At 41.3% G+C, this 25,593-nt stretch overlaps 1 protein-coding gene across 1 annotated transcript in view; it reads left to right on the top strand.

Moving 5' to 3' along the window:
• Positions 1 to 25,593, top strand: part of LOC136863869 (zinc finger protein-like 1 homolog) — a 180,248-nt gene that overhangs the window by 117,846 nt on the left and 36,809 nt on the right. The gene's annotated exons all lie outside the window — the stretch shown is intronic.

Here is a 25,593-nt window from a genome sequence, read left to right on the forward strand (position 1 = left end):
AAACCATTGCTCTGTCATTTGCGCGAGTCCACCTGGCTAGCTAGTCTATTGACTTTCCACCACACCATGACCCCTGCCCTGGCTAGGTCAGTGACATGCAGTATTTTACTTTTAGGTGTTTTATTTTTAGTATTCGCCTTATTGTTATTGTTATTATTATTGTTATTGTTATTATTATTATCTCTATATTTAAAACACTAGGCTGAATTTTGTGACATCGATTTTGAGATAACAGCTGAACCGAATGACACCGTAAGGCATTCTGGTGAAAGTTCTTGGCCTGTTGATTTGCAGTGTGTCTTTAAAAGCATAAAAATTTCTTGCCATTTATTTTTAAATTATTAAAGAAAAATGTTGCGTTTTCATTGGTCAGTGTGCTTGCCAGTACTTGTAGGCTGCCCGAACCGTGAGAGCGCTGAGCAGGTGGCATGATACAGGAGGTGAAAGGGGGTAGGCACGCATGCGCAGGCAGACATCTTACTGGTCAGCTGTACTTCGGGGATAGGAATAGTTGCTGTTTTGCTCCCCAGTAGTTAAACGGTGTACATTACACTAAAAATTCCTCTAAATTTAAGCGAGAGTTCAGTGCTGATTAAATTCCAAAACAGCTGATGATATTCCATCAGCACGGCTCAATATGGGATAAAGCCTAAATGGCAAATAGTCATTCATTAATGTGTGCGAATTTTGTTCTTGTTATTCGTAAGTGTTTTTGTAAGTGTATTATGTGTATGTCTGTGTGTTAGTGGTAGTCAGTGTAAAAATTTATCAGGATGTCGAGGTAAGTTGCATGCTATTTCTGTTATACTATTTCGTTAACATTCCGTTATTCAGCTGATGCAGACCTCTGTACCTGACACTGACCATGACAACATATCCCCTCTCACCCCGTCACCTCTCACCTCCGGCTTGCTCCTCAAACAGGCATTATCTCCCTCTTGCAACTGTTTACAGTGCTGCCTTATCAACGCACTCTCCCTGGTAGCGCATTTCGACGAAATTCAAGCCATAATGAGGGAAAATAATATCCATATTTTTGCTATTAGCGAAAGCTGGCTTACACCGAGCATACCCTCTGGTATGGTACAACTTGACCGGTATTCCCTCTTACGTCATGATAGATCCGATGGCAGAAGAGGAGGTGGGGTGGCCTTGTACTGCAGAAACGACTTAAAAAGCCAGGTGATATGTGTATCATCTAACAATGCACAGCTGGGGCCAGAATTCATGTTTGTTGAAGTCATTATTAACCAACAGAAACTCATAGTTATTGTATACAAGCCGCCCAAAATAACAAATATGACTGAATTCGAATTTTGCTTACTTGACCTACTGCCTAGTTACGAGCATATCATTGCCATAGTTTACTTCAACATTAACCTACTTACTAAGGGTCGTATTCATTAACGTGACTTTGACTTATGTAAGTTCGCTTAGTTGAGTTTCGTGGAAGTCTGGTTCATAGACGCAGCTTTTACAAAGTAGACTCTGGCGTAAGTAGACTTTGGTAAGTTATGATGTGAAGAATTAGATATGAAGTTGGCAGTGAAAACAATGGAAGAGCAGTTTAGCATTTCCCATCACTCAATATTTTTTCTTAATAAAGAGGTAGAAGAAGAAGAAATTCAGCTGTTTCCTGCGTTATAGATCGCATTGGATTGTAAACTCAATCCAATCCAGTTAATACAGTTAATTTTTATTTCTCGACGATGGATGGAAAGAAAAAATTGCCTTCAACAACTATGAAAGGGAGGTGTTACTAGAACTAGTGAAAGAGAAGAAAGATATAGCTGAAAATGAAATCAGTAAACTTCATCTCGTGGTTGGCTATGCCCTGGTAATTGAAACTAAAAATCTCTTTCCTATTACGGAAAACCTCAGCATGGTTGCCACCTGGACTTATTATTGGTACATGGGTGCAATCAATAGCTCCAACCACTCCAGGGAATCAGGATCTTTCATACAAACGTTGCGCATTATTTCGACATTCAGCTTCATTTGGGAACGAAAGAAACTGTGGTCTCTTTCGGGCAGTCAGGATCGATATTCGATATTCTTTCGATTATTCTACATACTGAGGGCTGGCTTACTCCTCGTAAATCAGAGGAATTGATTTGAAAGTTACCTGAAAACCATGGAAGTGTGAAAGACTATTGTATTTACCATAAGAATGCATTAATCCCGATGAGTAGAAAGTGCAAAACCTTTGCGCTACAATAACAATAATTTTACTCTTACCTGTTGCATAATATCTTAACAACCGGGCGATTTGTCAGTGTGGTTAGGGGCGCGCGGCTGTGAGCTTGCATCCGGGAGATAGTGGGTTCGAACCCCACTGTCGGCAGCCCTAAAGATGGTTTTTTGTGGTTTCCCATTTTCACACCAGGCAAATGCTGGTGGGGGCTGTACCTTAATTAAGGCCATGGCCGCTTTCTTCCCATTCCTTGGTCTTTCCTATCCCATCGTCGCCGTAAGACCTATCTGTGTCGATGTGACGTAAAGTTTAAAAAAAATTCTTAGCGAAATTAGCAACTGTATTATTGGAGGTATGGGTGATCCTCGATTATTATATTTCTGTAATTCGTTTTCAAACATGGTTCGTACATCTAATACTGTACGTTTGTCGAATCTATATTGTTTTCTGAACTCATTATCTGTATCAAATTCAACTGGGTTCCGTGCATGTCTTTATAACACTCCGAGGATTAGGCACAACGTACTGAATAATTTCCTGGATCTCTTCAGTTTCATCTACAAAATTGACTACACCAGCAATATCTGCCATTTTATTATTTTTCTGATCTCAGAGTCTACTTAAGTACGGAACATCGCCGACTTGGAAGTAAAGTCGCCATCTAAGTTTACTTACCTCCAAGTAGCGATTATGAAATGGAAATGGCGACTTACTGCCTTCTAAGTCTAAGTCAAAGTCTCGTTCATGAATACGACCCTAAAACACACAAAACTAAACAGTTTATTGACATGTTTTCTTCCTGTGATATGGCCATCCTCCGTTTAGAGCCTACTAATCACACTTACACAGAAAACTACAAAACAAACACGCTCATTGACCACATTGTGACAAATAACCCAAACAAAATTATAACTCACGGCCAGATTCCAGTCCCAGCCATCTCCACTCATAACCTTATCTACCTATCCTACTCCCTCCGAATGTCAAAATATAAACCTAAGTATGTTATTTCCAGAAACACAAAAGGCATGGATATGGACGAGTTAAGACATGATGCTTACAATCTACCCTGGAATGACATACTCCTATTGGACGATATAGACGCGAAAGTAGACAAGTTTAACTCCCTTGTAATCACTCTGTATGATAAACACGCCCATAAGCGACAGATAGAAGTTAGAATTGATTATTTTCACCATGTTGGTCCGTATTGACTTTTATTCAAATTTCTGTAAAATATTTTCACCGCCTTGTCAATACTTATACATTTTATTTTATTTAATTACCATACATGTACTTGTTTCGAGAGCCACTGCTCTCTTCTTCAGCGGTGCCAAACATTAATTGATCCTTGGACTGTGGTACAATGGTATAATATAACAAGTATATATGAATTTTGAAAATTGTTACAACAATTTCTCTTAGTTTCACCTTTCCTATTTACTATGTCATTTGTCGCAGATTTTACTGGAAATTTCCTAACTAATGTAATCTATTAAATTAATCTCTATATGTTAATTTATGTCCTTATTTACATCTGAAAGAATAATTATTTCTTCTTGTCTAAATTTAACATTTACTTGTCATTTAGTGGAAATCCTTAAATAAATCAATTTGTAAAATAATAGATAACATCTATAAATAGTCTTTATCCTAAAATCGTAAAATAATAAATAATAAATATCAATTCGTAAAATAATAAATAAATAACATCTATAAAATTAGTTATCCTTTAAAATGTTTCTGCTCTCTTCTTTCTTCTTAAAGTCTGCTATAATTTTCTAGACCTCTCATATCAGAATATCTTCTCTTAATCTTGTCCAATTCTTCATTCCATCTAATTTATCCAAAAATTAAAGTGATGTGATATTGGTCTGAACCCAAACAATATGTCCTCCTTCCTTCCTTGTTGTCAGTCTGCTACTCTGCTACTGGTCACGCGATGACCATGCTGGTCGCTTTCTAACCGTCAACTCTTCAGCTCGACTGGTTGCCAAATTTTAACCTTGACTGAAGTATTCTTGTACTAGTTTGAATAAACAAACTTGTTCTGCTCTCTGCTGTCAATGACCTTGTTAGGCTCGCTGCTGCCTGTCGTAGGTAGTAGCAGAGTAGCAGATTGTCAACAAGGAAGGAGGAGCCTAAGTCCTTGAATCTGGTTCGCGGAGTCATCTTTTACCGCGACCTTATTTTGAACACTGACGACGAGTTGATGGAAGTCATGAAGAACCGTGGCGTGACACGTCCGGCGTGTTACGCGCAAAGTCAACGGTGAAGACGTTGCCACAGGTGCCTTCATTGTCTCTTTCAAGTTGTCAGTGTTACCAGAGAAAGTAAAGGTAACAACTTATCGTTGCGATGTGAGGCCGTACATCCCACCTTCCTATGCGATGCTATTAATGCCAGCGATTCGGACATATGGTATCCCGCTGTTCAAATCAGTCTGTGTGTGGTACATGTGGACGAGTAGCTCACGGCGCGGAGGAGTGCACAACCCCGTACAAGTGCACTAACTGCTCCGGTTTTCATTCTCCTCGGGATCGGAACTGTCCGACATATCTGAGTGAGAAGAAGATCCAGGAGATCAAGACCCTGGATGGTCTTTCCTACCAGGAAGCGCGCCATAAGTTTAATTCTCTGAATATACCTGCCCGTACACTTGACTATAGCATGATAGCTTAGAGTCTTCCAGGTTCGTCATTTACAACATCGCCACCTGATCGCTGCGCCCAAGGCGACTGTTGTTGCTCCCAGCAACGTTGAAAAGAGTAAAAGCTCGAAGGGGGTGACCACCCCACCTTCGGTCAACCAGAAGTCTGTGCCAGCTGGCAATTCCCAGCCGGCACAGCAAGAGGGGAAGGCTAAATCTCCCCTCCCTAAGAGGTCGGCGAAAGACATGCCCCAGCCGGCGGAGGCGGGATCATCGACCAGGGCTGGCAAACCATCTGCCAGCCCGTCTAAACCAGAAAAGAAAAAGGCGGCGAAGAAGAGCGCCCTTGCTGAGCGCTCTCGCACTTCCCCTGCGAAGGAGAAGTCATGCCCCCATCTGGGGGGGTATGAGTCTGCGCCAGGAGGTATTCCTGCTCCCAAACCTGCGCGCTCTCCTCGTAGGGGACCTGCTCGCCCCCGAAAACCGTCTAAGTTCTGGGCGGCATCCCCACCATCTGTTGACGGGATGGATGTCACGCTGTCCTCTACGTGTACAGATGTAGATGTTGATAGTGTTCAGGCTTGCAAGCATTTTGTCGCTCATAACCCAACACTCCTTTTATAGTCCACACTATGGCACTGTTACAGTGGAATTGTAACAGTTATGACAGGCATCTTGCCGAGTTACGTCACCTCATTAGTGAGTACGCAGCGAGTATAGTCTGTATTCAGGAGACTAACTTCAGACCTGGTCATCATACGGTCTTGAGAAATTTCAGACTATACTCGACAGAACGATACTATGCTCACCGGGCTTCCAGTGGCGTTGGCATTTTTGTACGTTCTGATACCTACAGCGAAGAGGTTCCATTAAGAACCCCGCTTGAGGCTGTAGCTGTTTGCGTTCCGCTGCCTGTCATAGCAACAGTGTGTAATGTTTATTTTCTACCAGGCCAGCATCTTAACATAAATGATGTCGCTGATCTTATAGATCAGCTTGCACCTCCCTTCCTCTTGTTGGGCGTTTTTAATGCCCATCACCTTATATGGGGCTCCGAGATGCCTTGCCCCCGGGGAAGAGAGCTGGAAACATTAGTAACAGAGCTGGATTTATGCATTTTGAACACAGGGGAACCAACTCACTTTAGTGTACGTTACGGCACATATTCTCGCATAGATGTAAGTCTATGCAGCCGAACATTGGTTCCACTGTTTTGGTGGAATACACACGATGATCTCTGTGACAGTGACCATTTTCCCATCATCCTTACTTTGTTGAAACATAAATCCATCGAGGCTCCCTCTCGATGGATTCTTAAACATGCTGATTGGCCAAAGTACACATCACTAGCTGTCTTTAATGACGATATTAGGCGGACTGTCGGCGAGGAAATAACTTACGTCACCCAAGTTATTCTTGCTGCTGCTGAGGAGTCCATTCCGTTCTTCTCGGGGACTCCTCGCCGAAAACTCGTTCCTTGGCGGAACGATGAAATAGCAGCAGCCATCAAAGAACGCCGTCGTGCTCTTAAGCGTTACCGTAGACAACCTACTGTGGCCAACTTGGTAACATTTAAGAAACTCCGCGCTCAGGCGCGAGTTCTTATTTGACAAAGTAAGAAGGTTCATGGAAGAGATGTGTGTCATCTATGACGTCACATACTCCATTATCTCAAGTGTGCACTAAGGTTCGACGGATTTTGGGTATCCAAGGATCATCTCTTGTACTGGGAATTTCCATTGCAGGCAGTGTCGCCACTGACCCTCTCGCGATTGCTGACCATCTAGGTAGTCATTTCGCGGAGTATCTGGCTCCGGGAATTACCATCCTGATTTCCTCGCTCTGAAGCGGGAGGCAGAACGTCATCACCTTAGTTTTGCCACCCAAACTTCAGAGGACTACAACGTGCCCTTTACGGAGTGGGAACAGCATTAGAATTAGAACCAGAGTCAGAATCAGCATTAGAATGACTTGCCGCACACGCGTACCTGCTTATATAATCTTGCTACACGAGGTTATAGCGTCCCGAAAAGTTTATAGGTAGCAACGCTCTCACAGGCACTTCTTGACGTGTCACTCAGTCAACCCAGCCTCGCTTAAAACATAGCCCTCGTATTGGCTATTGAGTGTCTGATGTGACATTGAACGTCCACTCACGTACATCCACATTGATCCACTCCAATTCTTCAGCCTATACTACCTGCCGTACCCCGTGTTTCCAAGCCACTTTGTTGCAACACATTCAACTGACTTCAACCGTCCTTCCTGATATACTCGCAGTTTTCCCAGTTGCACAATCCTACGGCTAGGCCATATTTACAGACTCTTACCCAAACGGAAATTTATACAAAATATAATGATGCACATATGCAGTATTCCCTAACTACACATTCTTCTTATAATATTACATTTTTACATTCTAAATAAACAAAATTACATGATTTTAATGTTACAAACTATGTACGAAATTTCCTAACCTAAAAATTTGGGGATCGTACATACGTACGGTTACAGACCTTAGAACATGGCTTCAGTTTTCTGCCGCAAAGACCTCTGTCTCCACTTCTGTCGTCAACGTACTCTTCACCCCCATCCTGAGCTTTATTTAGGAAATGTCGTTCTTCCAGTTGTTGACACTTGCCGATTTCTTGGGCTCCTTTTTGACAGTAAATTATCGTGGGAGCCACACGTGCGGCAGTTAAAAGTGAAATGCACTAAGTGGCTGAATATCATGAAGTTTCTTAGCAGCACTTCTTGGGGGGCTGATCGCGCGGTGCTCCTACTATTCTATAAGGGCACATATTTTATCTCGGCTAGACTACAGCAGTGCAGCATATGGCTCGGCAAGACCAAGCGTTCTTGCGAAGCTGAACAGCATCCACCAGGGCGGGGTTAGGTTGGCGACGGGAGCTTTTCGTACAACCCCATTGCCAGCCTGCTCGCTGAGTCTGGTGTGCCGCCTTTACACCTGAGGCGCCAGCAAATGCTTTTTTCGTATGCTGCGAATTTGCGACAGATGCCACTTCATCCAAGCTATCCTTGCGTGTTCAACAATGGCAACCGTTTGCTGTACACTGCTTGTCCTCGAGCGACGCGGCCGGTTGGGATACGCTTGGATAGCAGTTACGAATTGTTTGACGTACCTTCGGTTCCTTGCCCTGTCAGACAGCCAGGTGGGGTAACTCCATGGGTAGTACGACAACCTGATATAATCCTGGATTTGCACACTGGCCCGAAAGGAAACACGGACCCCTCGATTTATCGGAGGCTCTTCCTGTCCGTTGTTGGCCGCTATCCAGGTTCAGTCGTCGTCTACACGGATGGTTCAAGGACAGAAACGAAGTTGGGCTGTGCGTTTGTTGTCGACAATGAGAGGTTTCTTTTGGCTCTCCCGGAAACCTGTAGTGTGTACACAGCAGAGCTCTATGCTATCTGTGAAGCTCTGCGGTATGCACTGTCCAATGGACGCCGACACTTTCTTCTGTGTACTGACTCCTTGAGCTCGCTACAGTCTATTGATACTTGTTTCCCTTGACACCCTCTGGTCCAGCGGGTCCAGGACCTCCTAGCCGGGTGTTCGGATGCCGGCACCAGAATCACTTTTATGTGGCTCCCAAGCCACATGGGTGTAGAGGGAAATGAATTAGCAGATAAGGCTGCCAAGGAGGCAGTTACACTGCCCCTGTTGTCTTTCAAGGTTCCAGCAAGTGATATTCGCTCTCAGCTGAGACATCTGGTTATGTCCCATTGGGAGATGGAGTGGCAGGCCACTCCTCTTGCATATAAGCTGAGAGCGATAAAAGGTACAACGAAGGCATGGAAGACTTCCCTTCGGGCTTCACGGAGGGAAGCCGTGGTAATATGTCGTCTTCGGATCGGCCATGGTATCCTGACTCACTCCCATCTATTGAAAGGTGAACCCCCTCCGGTGTGTACTTATGGCGATCATCTTACCGTGGTACACATCCGTACGGAGTGTGTGGACCTGGTCGATCTTCGCCGTAGTCTTAACCTCCCGAGTACCATCTCCCTTATCCTGCGTGATGATGAGCAGTCAGCAGACCTCGTCATCCGCTTTATGAGGGATAGTGGTCTGTTTTATCGTGTGTAATGATGTCTTTTGTGCAAGTGTATTTGTGTCAATTGCGCTTTTATCCTATTGACTTCATTTTAGTTTGTGTTGCACATTTTAATGCGTTATTTTAACGTCTAACGTAAATTATGTATATACATTTGTACTACCAGGCAATGCCTTATTCCTTTGTCTCCTTTATATTCTCTTATTTTATTAGAAAATAAGGCATTGCGAATTAGATCCACTGCTGTTTTAATCCCATACTCATTTTCTCAATATCTTTTTTTTAAACTCTAGTCAGTGGATACATTTTAAAATTTTAAATATCATGTATCATGTTGTCCATTGACCTTCGATGTTAGGCCCCCTTAAAACAACAAACATCATCATCATCATCATCATCAAAAAATGAATTTCCCTTGAAAATTACGTGTTTTCTTTACCACAAAAAGTGGCAAATACTTATGCATACACCTGGTAAACTATGCAAGGGTTCTTAGTGAGCACCTAATGTGCTGCCTATTATACCGGTAGATTTCTATTATGTCACTTTTGCTTGCTTCATTTCCTTCAAAACAGTACTTGCAGGTTTCTTAAAAAAAAAAAAATCTGGCGTGGACATTTAGTTTTACTTGGCCGATATATGTGGCGTTGCAGTTTGTTACTTGACATTTGAGTTCCTTCAAATTAAGCTACCATTTTCATTGTTATTATTATTGTTATATTATTGTAATTTGAAATGTTTTTGAAAAACTATTTAGGGGTTGTATAATGGACTGGCTAGTTTTCCTTTAATTATCAGTTTTGTAATTTACTTTTAATTGAACGACTTTCATGGAAGTAATTCGTAGTTTTTTATTATTATTATTATTATTATTATTATTATTATTATTATTATTATTATTATTATTATTATGTGCGTATGGACCCAATGGATCACGCAAAGCTCTAACGATTCTGTTTTCGGAGTTGCAGAAACAGCTCTCATCCTTTCTCCGTGGATCCATTTTCGTTCTTCTGTCCACTTTGCTCCAGTCTTCTTTTTCACTTCATTCTCTGGTTGCACTCTCCATCCATTAATTTTTTTCCTATAGAGGTTTCTGTCCACAGTGTCAGTTGAGTCCATTTGGGCTTTTTCCAGGTCTTTCTTCATTTCTAGTACCCATGGAATATGTTTTAGATGTTCTATGTAGGTGAGAATCTTGTGCGTCAGTCTACTTGCCGGCAGTCTGTGGATGTGCTCATAAAATTTCAGACATCTTTTGTGGATGTCTACTGCAATGTTGGAAAGCTCTTCTGTCACTTTGCGTGACCTCAGTCTATAACCATCTTCTGTTTTTCGGGGGTTGAGAATTTTCCTCAGGATTCTTCTTTCTTCTTTTAAAATGTTTTCTAGCTCACCTTTCCCATTTAGTGTAAGGGTCTCGCTGGCATATAAGACTTCGGGCTTGATTACTGTGTTATAGTATCTGATCTTTGCATGGTGTGACAAGCACTTTTTATTGTATATGTTGTGAACCTTTCCGAAATTTTTGTAGGCGAATTTTCTGGGCAGTCTTTTCGCCTCCCATTGGTTCAAGTATTTCTCCCAAGTACTTGAAGTGTGGTACTCGGTTGATTTGCCCATATGTCGTGTTCAAATTTTGGATGTCAAGTTTTGAGCAGAACAACTTGGTCTTTTCAAAGGAAATTTGTAGGCCTACCTTTCCAGCACACTCGCTAAGGGTTTCAATTTGTTTGACGGCTGTGAGTACATCATCTGTCAGTATGGCCAGGTCAACTGCAAAAGCGAGGCAGGATATCTCAGTACCGTCTTTGGGTCATCGTAGTCGCAGTGGGCGCCAGTATCCCATGTCTTTCAATGTCTTCTCCCACTCGCGGATGACTTTGCCTAGGACGAGGTTGAAAAGAAGCGGAGATAGGCCATCACCTTGTCGGACGCCAGTTTTAATCAGGAATGGTTCAGAAATCTCCCCCATGAATTTAACTTTGGAGATAGTGTCAGTGAGTGTTGCCTTGATGAGGTTGAGGGTCTTGGAGTCAAGCCCCAGTTCCTCAAGAATAACGAAGAGAGACTGTCGATCAACTGAGACATATGCTTTCCTGAAGTCAACAAAAATGCAAATGACCAGTTTGTTCCTCAATGCTTTGTATTTAAGTGTTGCCTTCAAGTTGAATACTTGTTCTGCACACGAGTGACCAGGACGGAAGCCTGCTTGATATTCGCCAATACTTTGTTCAGGTTGTCCTTGTGTTCTCTTCAAAAGGCAAGCTGAAAGAATTTTGTATGCCACTTGGAGAAGAGAAATGCCCCTGTAATTGTTCACCTCAGTCTTATCTCCCTTTTTGTGTAATGGGTGGATGAGGGTGCACTTAAAGTCCTGAGGTAATTCTTCCGATTGAAAAATATCTGTGCCATTATCCAGTATTCGGGAGATAGTAGGTTCGAACCCCACTGTCGGCAGCCCTGAAAATGGTTTTCCGTGGTTTCCCATTTTCACACCAGGCAAATGCTGGGGCTGTACCTTAATTAAGGCCACGGCCGCTTCCTTCCCACTCCTAGCCCTTCCCTGTCCCATCGTCGCCGTAAGACCTATCTGTGTTGGTGCGACGTAAAGCAACTAGCAAAAAAAAAAAAATATCTGTAATGATTTGAGTGAGTTCCTTGGGGGAGTTAGGTCCAAGATTTTTCATAAGTTCCGCAATGATGCCATCTTCTGCGGAGGTCCTATTGTTTTTAAGTTTGAGGATGTAGCCGCAGATTTCTTCCTCTGTCGGTGGTGGAGTGTCTGGAAGTGTGTGCCTTGGGGTTCTTGAGGGACGGACAGTTGAGGAGATCAGCGAAGTAAAGTGCTAGTTCCTGACAATTTTCCTGATTACTGAGTGCAAGTTTTCCATCTGATCTTTTGAAAGCCAGGTTTTGAGGAGCATACCCATGGACTTATCTTCCGAATTCCCTGTAGAAATCTCGTACATTGTAGTTACGAAAGTTATCTTCAGTTGAGTCCAGTTGTTGCTTCAAGTGTTTTCTCTTGACCTGCCTGATGATTTTGGCTACTCGTTTTCTAGTTTGATTGAAATATGTTTGGTTTTCTGGCAATTTCTTGCTGTTGTATTTCTGGAATGCATCTTTTCGTTCCTTCAATGCACTTTCACATTCAGAATTCCACCAAGGGTGTTTCGTAATCTTTTCCTGAGGAATTTGCTCTCGAGCTTTCTGGATGATTTTGTTGTGGAATTCCTCCCAGGTGCCTGCATGTTCCCTTTCCCACACTTCTTGCAGATTAGTGTTTCCAATCTGTGTCGTGTCAGACTTCGGTATGAGTGGCCTCTTATGGTGAATTTTCTTCGGGGTGAATTTTACCTTTATTCTCACTAGGTAGGGATCGGAATTGACGTTTGCTCCTCAGCATATCTGTACATCGTGTACCTCTCTCTGCATGGGATGGGAGATATGATCGATTTGAAATACATCGATCCCTGGAACGGGAGACCTCCAGGTCTTCTGTTTCCGTGGTGATTTTTTCAGAGAAGGTGTCATGATTTTAAGATTGTTTTGTTGACACAGTTCAATCAGTCTCAACCCGTTTTTGATAGCGAATTTGTGAGCAGGGAATTTGCCAACAGTTTTCTAGTGTTCTTTTTCTATACCGATTTGTGCGTTAAAGTCGCCCAGTAAAATTTTTGTATCCTCTTTTGGAATCTTCGCCATAGTTTTCTCAAGTTTAGCCCAGAATGCATCAGTTTTTTTGCAGTTCTTTTTTATTGTCTGCGTTAGTGGGTGCATGTACATTCACTATTGTATATTTCTTGTTAGCACATTGGATTCGCATTGTCATGAGCCGGTTGCTTATGGGAGTGACTTCTTTTATTGAGTCTACTATACTGTTATGTATCATGAAGGCCATTCCTAGTAAGGGAGTTCCCCTGCCTGTTGTAAGAGGTGACTAAAAGGGGCCCAAGGAGCTCGCAACTTGGGAGTGTGGATTGGCAACCACGGGGCCCTTAGCTGAGTCTTGGCATTGCTTCCACTTACTTGTGCCAGGCTCCTCGCTTTCGTCTATCCTGTCCGACCTCCCTTGGTCAACTCTTGTTCTTTTCTGACCCCAACAGTATTAGAGCATTGCATAAAATCAGCTTCATGGTCCGTATCGCACTTCGATAGATTCACAACTAAGTATTCATTTATTTTCTACCTAGTCGATACAATGATTGCTTAAGGCAATTTAATGGTTAAAAGTGGTACATGTTTTGTATATTATCAACATCTTCAGCCACATAACACTATTTAGATGAAAAATACATAAATTGACCAAGTAATGCTTTAGAGGAAGTGTCCTTAAAATTAACATAAGATTGACAACGTTAAAACAAACAAAAAAACTCAAGAGAAAATACATAAATTATTTCTACAATTGAAAGCAGTTGTCAAGGAAACACTTGTACAATATTCAATAGAGAATATGCCCTAATGAATATTCTTTTCTTAATAATTCATGAAAAGAGGTCAATTATAAATTAAAAATTATACAATTTATAAGTAATTGTTGAAATGAAGAAATCCAGATATCACAATGTGGCTCTTATTATTAATGCAGATGAAAATATTACTAATTCCTAGTTGTCAATTCTCATTAAGCCTGCTTTCGTTTGGAACAGTAACTCCTGTCATTCTTTCACAGTCTTGTGTCTGGTGTAATATTGATGATGCGTTCTTCCTTGCTCTTTCACCTGAGGAGGTGGAGGAGTGGGGGATATAGGTGTGTCAAGAACCTCCTTGTTGTTACCTATAGCTTCAACTTAGGAGGAATAAGTTGTAGCGCTATCTGTACGTGGAGAAATTCCAATTCTTTTTTCGTGATCTTTCTCAAGCATTTTCAAATATACTAGAATTTGCAAATATAATGGATTCTTATATTCTACAGCCTCATTAAGGTTATCATTTTTCTTTACAAGTTGGTCTAGATGAATGTATAGATCTTCATATGTGTTCATTAAGCTGCCCTTTTTAAATTTTTTTATATAAGAATCCATTATATTATCAAAATCTAGTATATTTGAAAATGCTTGAGAAAGATCTCTAAAAAAGAATTGGAATTTCTCCACCTACAGATAGTGGTACAACTTATTCCTCCTCAGTTGAAGCTATAGGTGACAACAAGGAGGTGCTTGACACATCTATATCCCTCGCTCCTCCACCTCCTCAGGTGAAAGTGCAAGGAAGAACGCATCATCAATATTACACCAGACACAAGACTGTGAAAGAATGACAGGAGTTACTGTTCCAAAGGAAAGCAGGCTTAATAAGAATTGACAACTAGGAATTAGTTATATTTTCACCTGCATTAATAATAAGAGCCACATTGTGATATCTGGATTTCTTCATTTCGACAATTACTTACAAATTGTATAATTTTTAATTTATAAATTGACCTTTTTTTCATGAATTATTAAGAAAAGAATATTCATTAGGACATATTCTCTATGGAATATTGTACAAGTGTTTCCTTGACAACTGCTTTCAATTGTAGAAATAACTTATGTATTTTCTCTTGAGTTTTTTGTTTGTTTTAATGTTGTCAATCTTATGTTAATTTAGGGACACTTCCTCTAAAGCATAACGTTGTCAATTTATGTATTTTTCATCTAAACAGCGTTATGTGGCTGAAGATGTTGATAATATACAAAACATGTACCACTTTTAACCATTAAATTGCCTTAAGCAATCATTGTATCGACTAGGTAGAAAATAAATACTTAGTTGTGAATCTAGTGTTAGAGCATTCGAGGCCTAGGGAGTCTTTCATTTTCACACCCTTCGTGGCCCTTGCCTTTCTTTGTCCGTTACTTCATTTTTCGAAGTGACGGATCCCTTCTTTTTCTTCTTTTTTCTCTCTCTCTACCCCCTGTGGGTGGGGGACGCAGAAGGAAAATACACCCACGGTATCCCCTGCCTGTTGTGAGAGGCGACTAAAAGGGGCGACCAAGGGATGATTGTCTTAGAACCATGAAACTACTTTTGATTAGTACCATCACGCGGGGAACATCATGAGTCGCCTTTACTTGCGAGTAGTACCACTATATTAGGTACGAAATAGGTTTGTGCTTAGTAGCAGCACAGAGGGTGTGGACTGTGGGTTTCCAGTATCAATCAATACTGATCTGCATTTAGTGCAGTCGCCCAGGTGGCAGATTCCCTATCTGTTGCTTTCCTAGCCTTTTCCTAAATGATTTCAAAGAAATTGGAAATTTATTGAACATCTCCCTTGGTAAGTTATTCCAATCCCTAACTCCCCTTCCTATAAATGAATATTTGCCCCAGTTTGTCCTCTTGAATTCCAACTTTATCTTCATATTGTGATCTTTCCTACTTTTATAGACGCCATTCAAACCTATTCGTCTACTAATGTCATTCCACGCCATCTCTCCGCTGACAGCTCGGAACATACCACTTATGATGTAGATGTTGATTCCCATAGGGAAGCTAAAATATTTGTCCTGAATGAGTAAATTTATAATACCAATATAATGGTCCGTTATTGGACATCATAAATTTTCCAGCTAACTCATTCTTGGTTGCCTGCGTTTCGCCCTCGTGTGCTAAGTTAGGCTCGTCAGTTGGGACTTAGCACACCACCCAAGACGCAAGGCTAGTGCATACTGTGGAGGCCACTGCATAGGCTATTTGAAGCCATCAGCAGTGCCAATGCACTATGAGAGCTATGTCTCATTTCCAAAAAATAGATGCCTGCCTGGCCATCAATGATGTAGATGTTGATTCCCATAGGGAAGCTAAAATATTTGTCCTTAATGAGTAAATTTATAATACCAATATAATGGTCCGTTATTGGACATCATAAATTTTCCAGCTAACTCATTCTTGGTTGCCTGCGTTTCGCCCTCGTGTGCTAAGTTAGGCTCGTCAGTTGGGACTTAGCACACCACCCAAGACGCAAGGCTAGTGCATACTGTGGAGGCCACTGCATAGGCTATTTGAAGCCATCAGCAGTGCCAATGCACTATGAGAGCTATGTCTCATTTCCAAAAAATAGATGCCTGCCTGGCCATCAATGATGTAGATGTTGATTCCCATAGGGAAGCTAAAATATTTGTCCTGAATGAGTAAATTTATAATACCAATATAATGGTCCGTTATTGGACATCATAAATTTTCCAGCTAACTCATTCTTGGTTGCCTGCGTTTCGCCCTCGTGTGCTAAGTTAGGCTCGTCAGTTGGGACTTAGCACACCACCCAAGACGCAAGGCTAGTGCATACTGTGGAGGCCACTGCATAGGCTATTTGAAGCCATCAGCAGTGCCAATGCACTATGAGAGCTATGTCTCATTTCCAAAAAATAGATGCCTGCCTGGCCATCAATGATGTAGATGTTGATTCCCATAGGGAAGCTAAAATATTTGTCCTGAATGAGTAAATTTATAATACCAATATAATGGTCCGTTATTGGACATCATAAATTTTCCAGCTAACTCATTCTTGGTTGCCTGCGTTTCGCCCTCGTGTGCTAAGTTAGGCTCGTCAGTTGGGACTTAGCACACCACCCAAGACGCAAGGCTAGTGCATACTGTGGAGGCCACTGCATAGGCTATTTGAAGCCATCAGCAGTGCCAATGCACTATGAGAGCTATGTCTCATTTCCAAAAAATAGATGCCTGCCTGGCCATCAATGATGTAGATGTTGATTCCCATAGGGAAGCTAAAATATTTGTCCTGAATGAGTAAATTTATAATACCAATATAATGGTCCGTTATTGGACATCATAAATTTTCCAGCTAACTCATTCTTGGTTGCCTGCGTTTCGCCCTCGTGTGCTAAGTTAGGCTCGTCAGTTGGGACTTAGCACACCACCCAAGACGCAAGGCTAGTGCATACTGTGGAGGCCACTGCATAGGCTATTTGAAGCCATCAGCAGTGCCAATGCACTATGAGAGCTATGTCTCATTTCCAAAAAATAGATGCCTGCCTGGCCATCAATGATGTAGATGTTGATTCCCATAGGGAAGCTAAAATATTTGTCCTGAATGAGTAAATTTATAATACCAATATAATGGTCCGTTATTGGACATCATAAATTTTCCAGCTAACTCATTCTTGGTTGCCTGCGTTTCGCCCTCGTGTGCTAAGTTAGGCTCGTCAGTTGGGACTTAGCACACCACCCAAGACGCAAGGCTAGTGCATACTGTGGAGGCCACTGCATAGGCTATTTGAAGCCATCAGCAGTGCCAATGCACTATGAGAGCTATGTCTCATTTCCAAAAAATAGATGCCTGCCTGGCCATCAATGATGTAGATGTTGATTCCCATAGGGAAGCTAAAATATTTGTCCTGAATGAGTAAATTTATAATACCAATATAATGGTCCGTTATTGGACATCATAAATTTTCCAGCTAACTCATTCTTGGTTGCCTGCGTTTCGCCCTCGTGTGCTAAGTTAGGCTCGTCAGTTGGGACTTAGCACACCACCCAAGACGCAAGGCTAGTGCATACTGTGGAGGCCACTGCATAGGCTATTTGAAGCCATCAGCAGTGCCAATGCACTATGAGAGCTATGTCTCATTTCCAAAAAATAGATGCCTGCCTGGCCATCAATGATGTAGATGTTGATTCCCATAGGGAAGCTAAAATATTTGTCCTGAATGAGTAAATTTATAATACCAATATAATGGTCCGTTATTGGACATCATAAATTTTCCAGCTAACTCATTCTTGGTTGCCTGCGTTTCGCCCTCGTGTGCTAAGTTAGGCTCGTCAGTTGGGACTTAGCACACCACCCAAGACGCAAGGCTAGTGCATACTGTGGAGGCCACTGCATAGGCTATTTGAAGCCATCAGCAGTGCCAATGCACTATGAGAGCTATGTCTCATTTCCAAAAAATAGATGCCTGCCTGGCCATCAATGATGTAGATGTTGATTCCCATAGGGAAGCTAAAATATTTGTCCTGAATGAGTAAATTTATAATACCAATATAATGGTCCGTTATTGGACATCATAAATTTTCCAGCTAACTCATTCTTGGTTGCCTGCGTTTCGCCCTCGTGTGCTAAGTTAGGCTCGTCAGTTGGGACTTAGCACACCACCCAAGACGCAAGGCTAGTGCATACTGTGGAGGCCACTGCATAGGCTATTTGAAGCCATCAGCAGTGCCAATGCACTATGAGAGCTATGTCTCATTTCCAAAAAATAGATGCCTGCCTGGCCATCAATGATGTAGATGTTGATTCCCATAGGGAAGCTAAAATATTTGTCCTGAATGAGTAAATTTATAATACCAATATAATGGTCCGTTATTGGACATCATAAATTTTCCAGCTAACTCATTCTTGGTTGCCTGCGTTTCGCCCTCGTGTGCTAAGTTAGGCTCGTCAGTTGGGACTTAGCACACCACCCAAGACGCAAGGCTAGTGCATACTGTGGAGGCCACTGCATAGGCTATTTGAAGCCATCAGCAGTGCCAATGCACTATGAGAGCTATGTCTCATTTCCAAAAAATAGATGCCTGCCTGGCCATCAATGATGTAGATGTTGATTCCCATAGGGAAGCTAAAATATTTGTCCTGAATGAGTAAATTTATAATACCAATATAATGGTCCGTTATTGGACATCATAAATTTTCCAGCTAACTCATTCTTGGTTGCCTGCGTTTCGCCCTCGTGTGCTAAGTTAGGCTAAGTCCCAACTGACGAGCCTAACTTAGCACACGAGGGCGAAACGCAGGCAACCAAGAATGAGTTAGCTGGAAAATTTATGATGTCCAATAACGGACCATTATATTGGTATTATAAATTTACTCATTCAGGACAAATATTTTAGCTTCCCTATGGGAATCAACATCTACATCATTGATGGCCAGGCAGGCATCTATTTTTTGGAAATGAGACATAGCTCTCATAGTGCATTGGCACTGCTGATGGCTTCAAATAGCCTATGCAGTGGCCTCCACAGTATGCACTAGCCTTGCGTCTTGGGTGGTGTGCTAAGTCCCAACTGACGAGCCTAACTTAGCACACGAGGGCGAAACGCAGGCAACCAAGAATGAGTTAGCTGGAAAATTTATGATGTCCAATAACGGACCATTATATTGGTATTATAAATTTACTCATTCAGGACAAATATTTTAGCTTCCCTATGGGAATCAACATCTACATCATTGATGGCCAGGCAGGCATCTATTTTTTGGAAATGAGACATAGCTCTCATAGTGCATTGGCACTGCTGATGGCTTCAAATAGCCTATGCAGTGGCCTCCACAGTATGCACTAGCCTTGCGTCTTGGGTGGTGTGCTAAGTCCCAACTGACGAGCCTAACTTAGCACACGAGGGCGAAACGCAGGCAACCAAGAATGAGTTAGCTGGAAAATTTATGATGTCCAATAACGGACCATTATATTGGTATTATAAATTTACTCATTCAGGACAAATATTTTAGCTTCCCTATGGGAATCAACATCTACATCATTGATGGCCAGGCAGGCATCTATTTTTTGGAAATGAGACATAGCTCTCATAGTGCATTGGCACTGCTGATGGCTTCAAATAGCCTATGCAGTGGCCTCCACAGTATGCACTAGCCTTGCGTCTTGGGTGGTGTGCTAAGTCCCAACTGACGAGCCTAACTTAGCACACGAGGGCGAAACGCAGGCAACCAAGAATGAGTTAGCTGGAAAATTTATGATGTCCAATAACGGACCATTATATTGGTATTATAAATTTACTCATTCAGGACAAATATTTTAGCTTCCCTATGGGAATCAACATCTACATCATTGATGGCCAGGCAGGCATCTATTTTTTGGAAATGAGACATAGCTCTCATAGTGCATTGGCACTGCTGATGGCTTCAAATAGCCTATGCAGTGGCCTCCACAGTATGCACTAGCCTTGCGTCTTGGGTGGTGTGCTAAGTCCCAACTGACGAGCCTAACTTAGCACACGAGGGCGAAACGCAGGCAACCAAGAATGAGTTAGCTGGAAAATTTATGATGTCCAATAACGGACCATTATATTGGTATTACATACCACTTAGTCGAGCAGCTCGTCTTCTTTCTCTCAATTCTTCCCAACCCAAACATTGCAACATTTTTGTAACGCTACTCTTTTGTCGGAAATCACCCAGAACAAATCGAGCTGCTTTTCTTTTGATTTTTTCCAGTTCTTGAATCAGGTAATCCTGGTGAGGGTCCCATACACTGGAACCATACTCTAGTTGGGGTCTTACCAGAGACTTATATGCACTCTCCTTTACATCCTTACTACAACCCCTAAACACCCTCATAACCATGTGCAGAGATCGGTACCCTTTATTTACAATCCCATTTATGTGATTACCCCAGTGAAGATCTTTCCTTATATTAACACCTAGATACTTACAATGATCCCCGAAAGGAACTTTCACCCCATCAACGGAGTAATTAAAACTGAGAGGACTTTTCCTATTTGTGAAACTCACAACCTGACTTTTAGCCCCGTTTATCAACATACCATTGTCTGCTGTCCATCTCACAATATTTTCGAGGTCACGTTGCAGTTGCTCACAATCTTGTAACTTATTTATCACTCTATAGAGAATAACATCATCCGCAAAAAGCCTTACATCCGATTCCACTCCTTTACTCATATCATTTATATATATAAGAAAACATAAAGGTCCGATAACACTGCCCTGAGGAACTCCCCTCTCAACTATTACAGGGTCAGACAAAGCTTCACCTACTCTAACTCTCTGAGATCTATTTTCTAGAAATATAGCAACCCATTCAGTCACTCTTTTGTCTAGTCCAATTGCACTCATTTTTGCCAGTAGTCTCCCATGATCCACCCTATCAAATGCTTTAGACATGTCAATCGCGATACAGTCCATTTGACCTCCAGAATCCAAGATATCTGCTATATCTTGCTGGAATCCTACAAGTTGAGCTTCAGTGGAATAACCTTTCCTAAAACCGAATTGCCTTCTATCGAACCAGTTATTAATTTCACAAACATGTCTAATATAATCAGAAAGAATGCCTTCCCAAAGCTTACATACAATGCATGTCAAACTTACTGGCCTGTAATTTTCAGCTTTATGTCTATCACCCATTCCTTTATACACAGGGGCTACTATAGCAACTCTCCATTCATCTGGTATAGCTCCTTCGGCCAAACAATAATCAAATAAGTACTTCAGATATGGTACTATATCCCAACCCGTTGTCTTTAGTATATCCCCAGAAATCTGATCAATTCCAGCCGCTTTTCTAGTTTTCAACTTTTGTATCTTATTGTAAATGTCATTGTTATCATATGTAAATTTTATTACTTCTTTGGCCTTAGTCTCTTCCTCTATCTCCACATTATCCTTGTAACCAACAATCTTTACATACTGCTGACTGAATACTTCTGCCTTTTGAAGATCCTGACATACACACTCCCCTTGTTCATTAATTATTCCTGGAATGTCCTTCTTGGAACCTGTTTCTGCCTTAAAATACCTATACATACCCTTCCATTTTTCACTAAAATTTGTATGACTGCCAATTATGCTTGCCATCATGTTATCCTTAGCTGCCTTCTTTGCTAGATTCAATTTTCTAGTAAGTTCCTTCAATTTCTCCTTACTTCCACAGCCATTTCTAACTCTATTTCTTTCCAGTCTGCACCTCCTTCTTAGTCTCTTTATTTCTCTATTATAATAAGGTGGGTCTTTACCATTCCTTACCACCCTTAAAGGTACACACCTGTTTTCGCATTCCTCAACAATTTCTTTAAACCCATCCCAGCGTCTGTTTACATTTTTATTTACCGTTTTCCACCGATCATAGTTACTTTTTAGAAACTGCCTCATACCTGCTTTATCAGCCATATGGTACTGCCTAACAGTCCTACTTTTAAGACCTTCCATTCTGTCACATTTATTTTGAACTACGACAAAAACAGCTTCATGATCACTAATACCATCTATTGCTTCAGTTCCCCTATAGAGCTCATCTGGTTTTATCAGCACGACATCCAGGATATTTTTCCCTCTGGTTGGTTCCATCATTTTCTGAATCAGCTGTCCTTCCCATATTAACTTATTTGCCATTTGTTGGTCATGCTTCCTGTCGTTCGCATTTCCTTCCCAACTGACATCTGGCAAATTCAGATCTCCCGCTACAATCACATTTCCTTCCATGTCGTTTCCCACATAGCCGACTATCCTATCAAATAATTCCGAATCCGCGTCAGTGCTACCCTTTCCCGATCTGTACACTCCAAATATATCAAGTTGCCTATTATCTTTAGAAATGAGCCTTACACCTAGAATTTCATGTGTCTCATCTTTAACTTTTTCGTAGCTTACAAATTCTTCTTACACCAGAATGAACAGCCCCCCTCCCACCATTCCTATCCTATCTCTACAATACACACTCCAGTTCCGTGAGAAAATTTCTGCATCCATTATATCATTTATATGATTTAACTCCTGTTACAATATCTGGTAAATATATATCTATTAAATTACTTAATTCTTTTCCTTTCCTCATAATACTTCTACAGTTCAACACTAACAATTTTATGTCATCCCTACTTGATTTCCAGTTCCCTGTTCCCTTATCACCGCTCCCTAGGCCATCCCGTTTCCCTAAATGTACCTCCCTGTTACCCTTCAAAACAAATTTCCTATCTTATACGTACCACTGCTGTTTAAATGAAGGCCATCTGAGCGCAGATCCCTATCTCCTACCCACCCATTAGGATCTAGAAATTTCACTCCCAGTTTCCCACATACCCACTCCATAGTCCATTTAAATCCCCAATCACCCTCCAGTCAGTATCCCTTCTACACAGTACTCCACTAATAACAATCTCCGCTTTTTTAAACTTCTCCCGTGCTGCATTTACCAGATCCCACACATCTCCGAATATGTTGGTACTTATATCAGCTTGCCTTACGTTGTTGGTACCAACGTGAAACACTACCACCTTCTCCTTCCCCTCCTCCCTCTCTTCTACTTTCCTTAACATCTGCCTCAACCTAATTCCTGGATAACATTCTACCCTGGTTCCCTTTCCTCCACACACTTTCCCCACGTGTCTAACGATGGAATCCCCCATGACCAGAGCGAGTTGTACCCATGTGAGCAACACCACAGGGGGCGTTGCCTGTGATTAGTACCACTATATGAGCGACACCGTGGGTCTGCGTTGCCTGCGATTAGTATCCACTACGTGAGGAACACCACGGGAATACGGGCACCCATAATTAGTACACCTAGGTGAGGAACCTCATCGGTTTGCGTTGGCTATGAGTGGTGCCATTGTGTGAGCAACATCATAGGTCTGCGTTACCTGTACGGTGTACAATGCTTGTGAGTAGTACCATAATGTGTGGAACACCGTGAGTCTTCGCTCCTTTTGATTAGTACCCCTACATGACACATACTATGGTTCTACTTTACTAGCGATAAGTACCATTCTGAGGGGCCTTTGACCTGGATTTTGGATCCCTTTAGACATCAAGTATCCTCGATTCAGGATTGTGCTTTAGAAGTGGTCCCTTGGTCAGTAATACTATTATTTATGATAATTTTTTTTTGGAGTCGGATCCACTGATTATTTTAAATTCATGTCCATCCCTTCATTCTTCATGACATTTTTTATTTTGGTCAGTGGATGATTTTGACCTTTTACTTTGTCATTTCATTTCGTACCAGTAGGGGCCTATGACCTCGATGTTAGGCCCCTTTAAACAACAAGCATCATCATGATCACCACGACCACCACCATCATCATCATCATCATCATCATCATCATCATCATCATCATCATCATCATCATCATCAGTAAGGGAGTTCCCTTACCAACTCTCCGGTCTGTTTTACTCTTGAAGATCCGGTAGTTTCCATAATCAGCTGTGTCCTCATCAGTGAATCTCGTTTCCTGCAGGGCAAGTATCTGGATTTTCTGTTGATCTAGTTCTCTTACAAGATTGTGAAGTTTACCAGGTTGGATTAAGGTATTTACATTGAACATGCCAATGTATGTGAAGGTTTTGGATGTTAGTTTTCCAGAGAACTCCGACTTTCTCTGTGTTCGTGATTACCTGGGTTCCCCAGAATCCGAATACCCAGTAGCCATCTTATGATAGGTGGATTGGTTACCACCTGGGGTAATGCTGATTTTACTCTCATGAATCGTCATAGCTTGTAATCAAAGATTGGTCCAGTGTTTCCACTGGGAAATTAGGACCAGGGATTGCTAGTTCCTGGAACGTAACTATACAGCCGTACTTACTAGGTAAACAGACGCTGACCACTTTGCCGCTCGATCCGAGTCAGACGCGAGGTGGATTTTATTTTTGGTTCTTCCACCCTCTCAGCCATTGAGACATATGTCCCCTTCTGCCATCGAAGCCGTTGACCACAGTTCTAGTTTCCTCAGTTGATCCGCGAGTGCTTATTTGGCTACGTCTTATTCACACTTGTCCTGTATATCTACATGAAACTTCCCCTATTAGCCATTGGGACGCGCCGTGTCAGGGTTGAGGGCCCCATCCCAGTGTGTCACGCAGGGTTATGCTTAGTTCGTACTCAGTTTGGAACTAACCCCCCACGTGAGCTGACCAGTACTTATGTGTCACATTGCCAGTCTTAAAGATGGCTGACAATAGTGGCCGGCAGTGTGACCTTGGCAAGGCTGATAGTAAAAAGAACATTGCATATCTTATTTGTTGTTTCTATGGAATTGATGACAAAAGAAACAAAATGAGTGTAGTTACGTCAAAAAATGTTAGTTAGATATATGAAGTGATCTCTAGATCGTGTTATCTATGGAGTAATATTATTGTCGTATTTACCAATATGGCGGACATTTACAGCATGAAATTCATATTAAATATTAATCAAAAACCCTGTTATACAACAACAAAATCACAAGATAATACTTGCTCACTTTTAACACCACAAGTAGAACCACTATTATTCTTCGGAAGCCACAAAAGAAGTTCAGTTCTTCTTTATAAGCCGACAAATGACGCAGCACCATTACACATTATATTATTATTATTATTATTATTATTATTATTATTATTATTATTATTATTATTATTATTGTTGTTGTTGTTGTTGTTTATTTTGACTAAATTTATGTTAATAATTCGATTGAGCAATGTATAAATTGAATTAGTATCTCTTGTGGAGTGGCCAAGATGCTGTGTAAATTCATATAATTTAATACCGATAAGAATATACAGATAAGTTATAATATGAGGATGATGATAATAATAATAATAATAATAATAATAATAATAATAATAATAATAATAATAATAATAATAATAATGAGGGGAGCACAAAAAAATAACACCTAAAAGTAAAATACAGCGTGTCATTGACCTAGCCAAGGCATGGCGTGGCAGAATGTCAACATACTGGCCTACCAGCTGGACTTGCACCAATGACAGAGCAATGGTTTTTCAACTCCTCGCATCTATGCTAGAGTGGAGAAAAAAACTATTTCATTGAGATAAGTTGCAGATTTCAAGTTCCTAAGTATTTAAACAGAAATAAACCTAAATGTTTATACATTTCTATATAGTTGAATGTGATTTGATAGAATCCGATGTTCTTTCAAGAACAAGTCATGTCATTCTATTTTAATTGTTTCTTTTCATATATAATACTCTTATC

The sequence above is a fragment of the Anabrus simplex genome, chromosome 2, assembly GCF_040414725.1.
Source record: "Anabrus simplex isolate iqAnaSimp1 chromosome 2, ASM4041472v1, whole genome shotgun sequence".
NCBI lineage: Eukaryota > Metazoa > Arthropoda > Insecta > Orthoptera > Tettigoniidae > Anabrus > Anabrus simplex.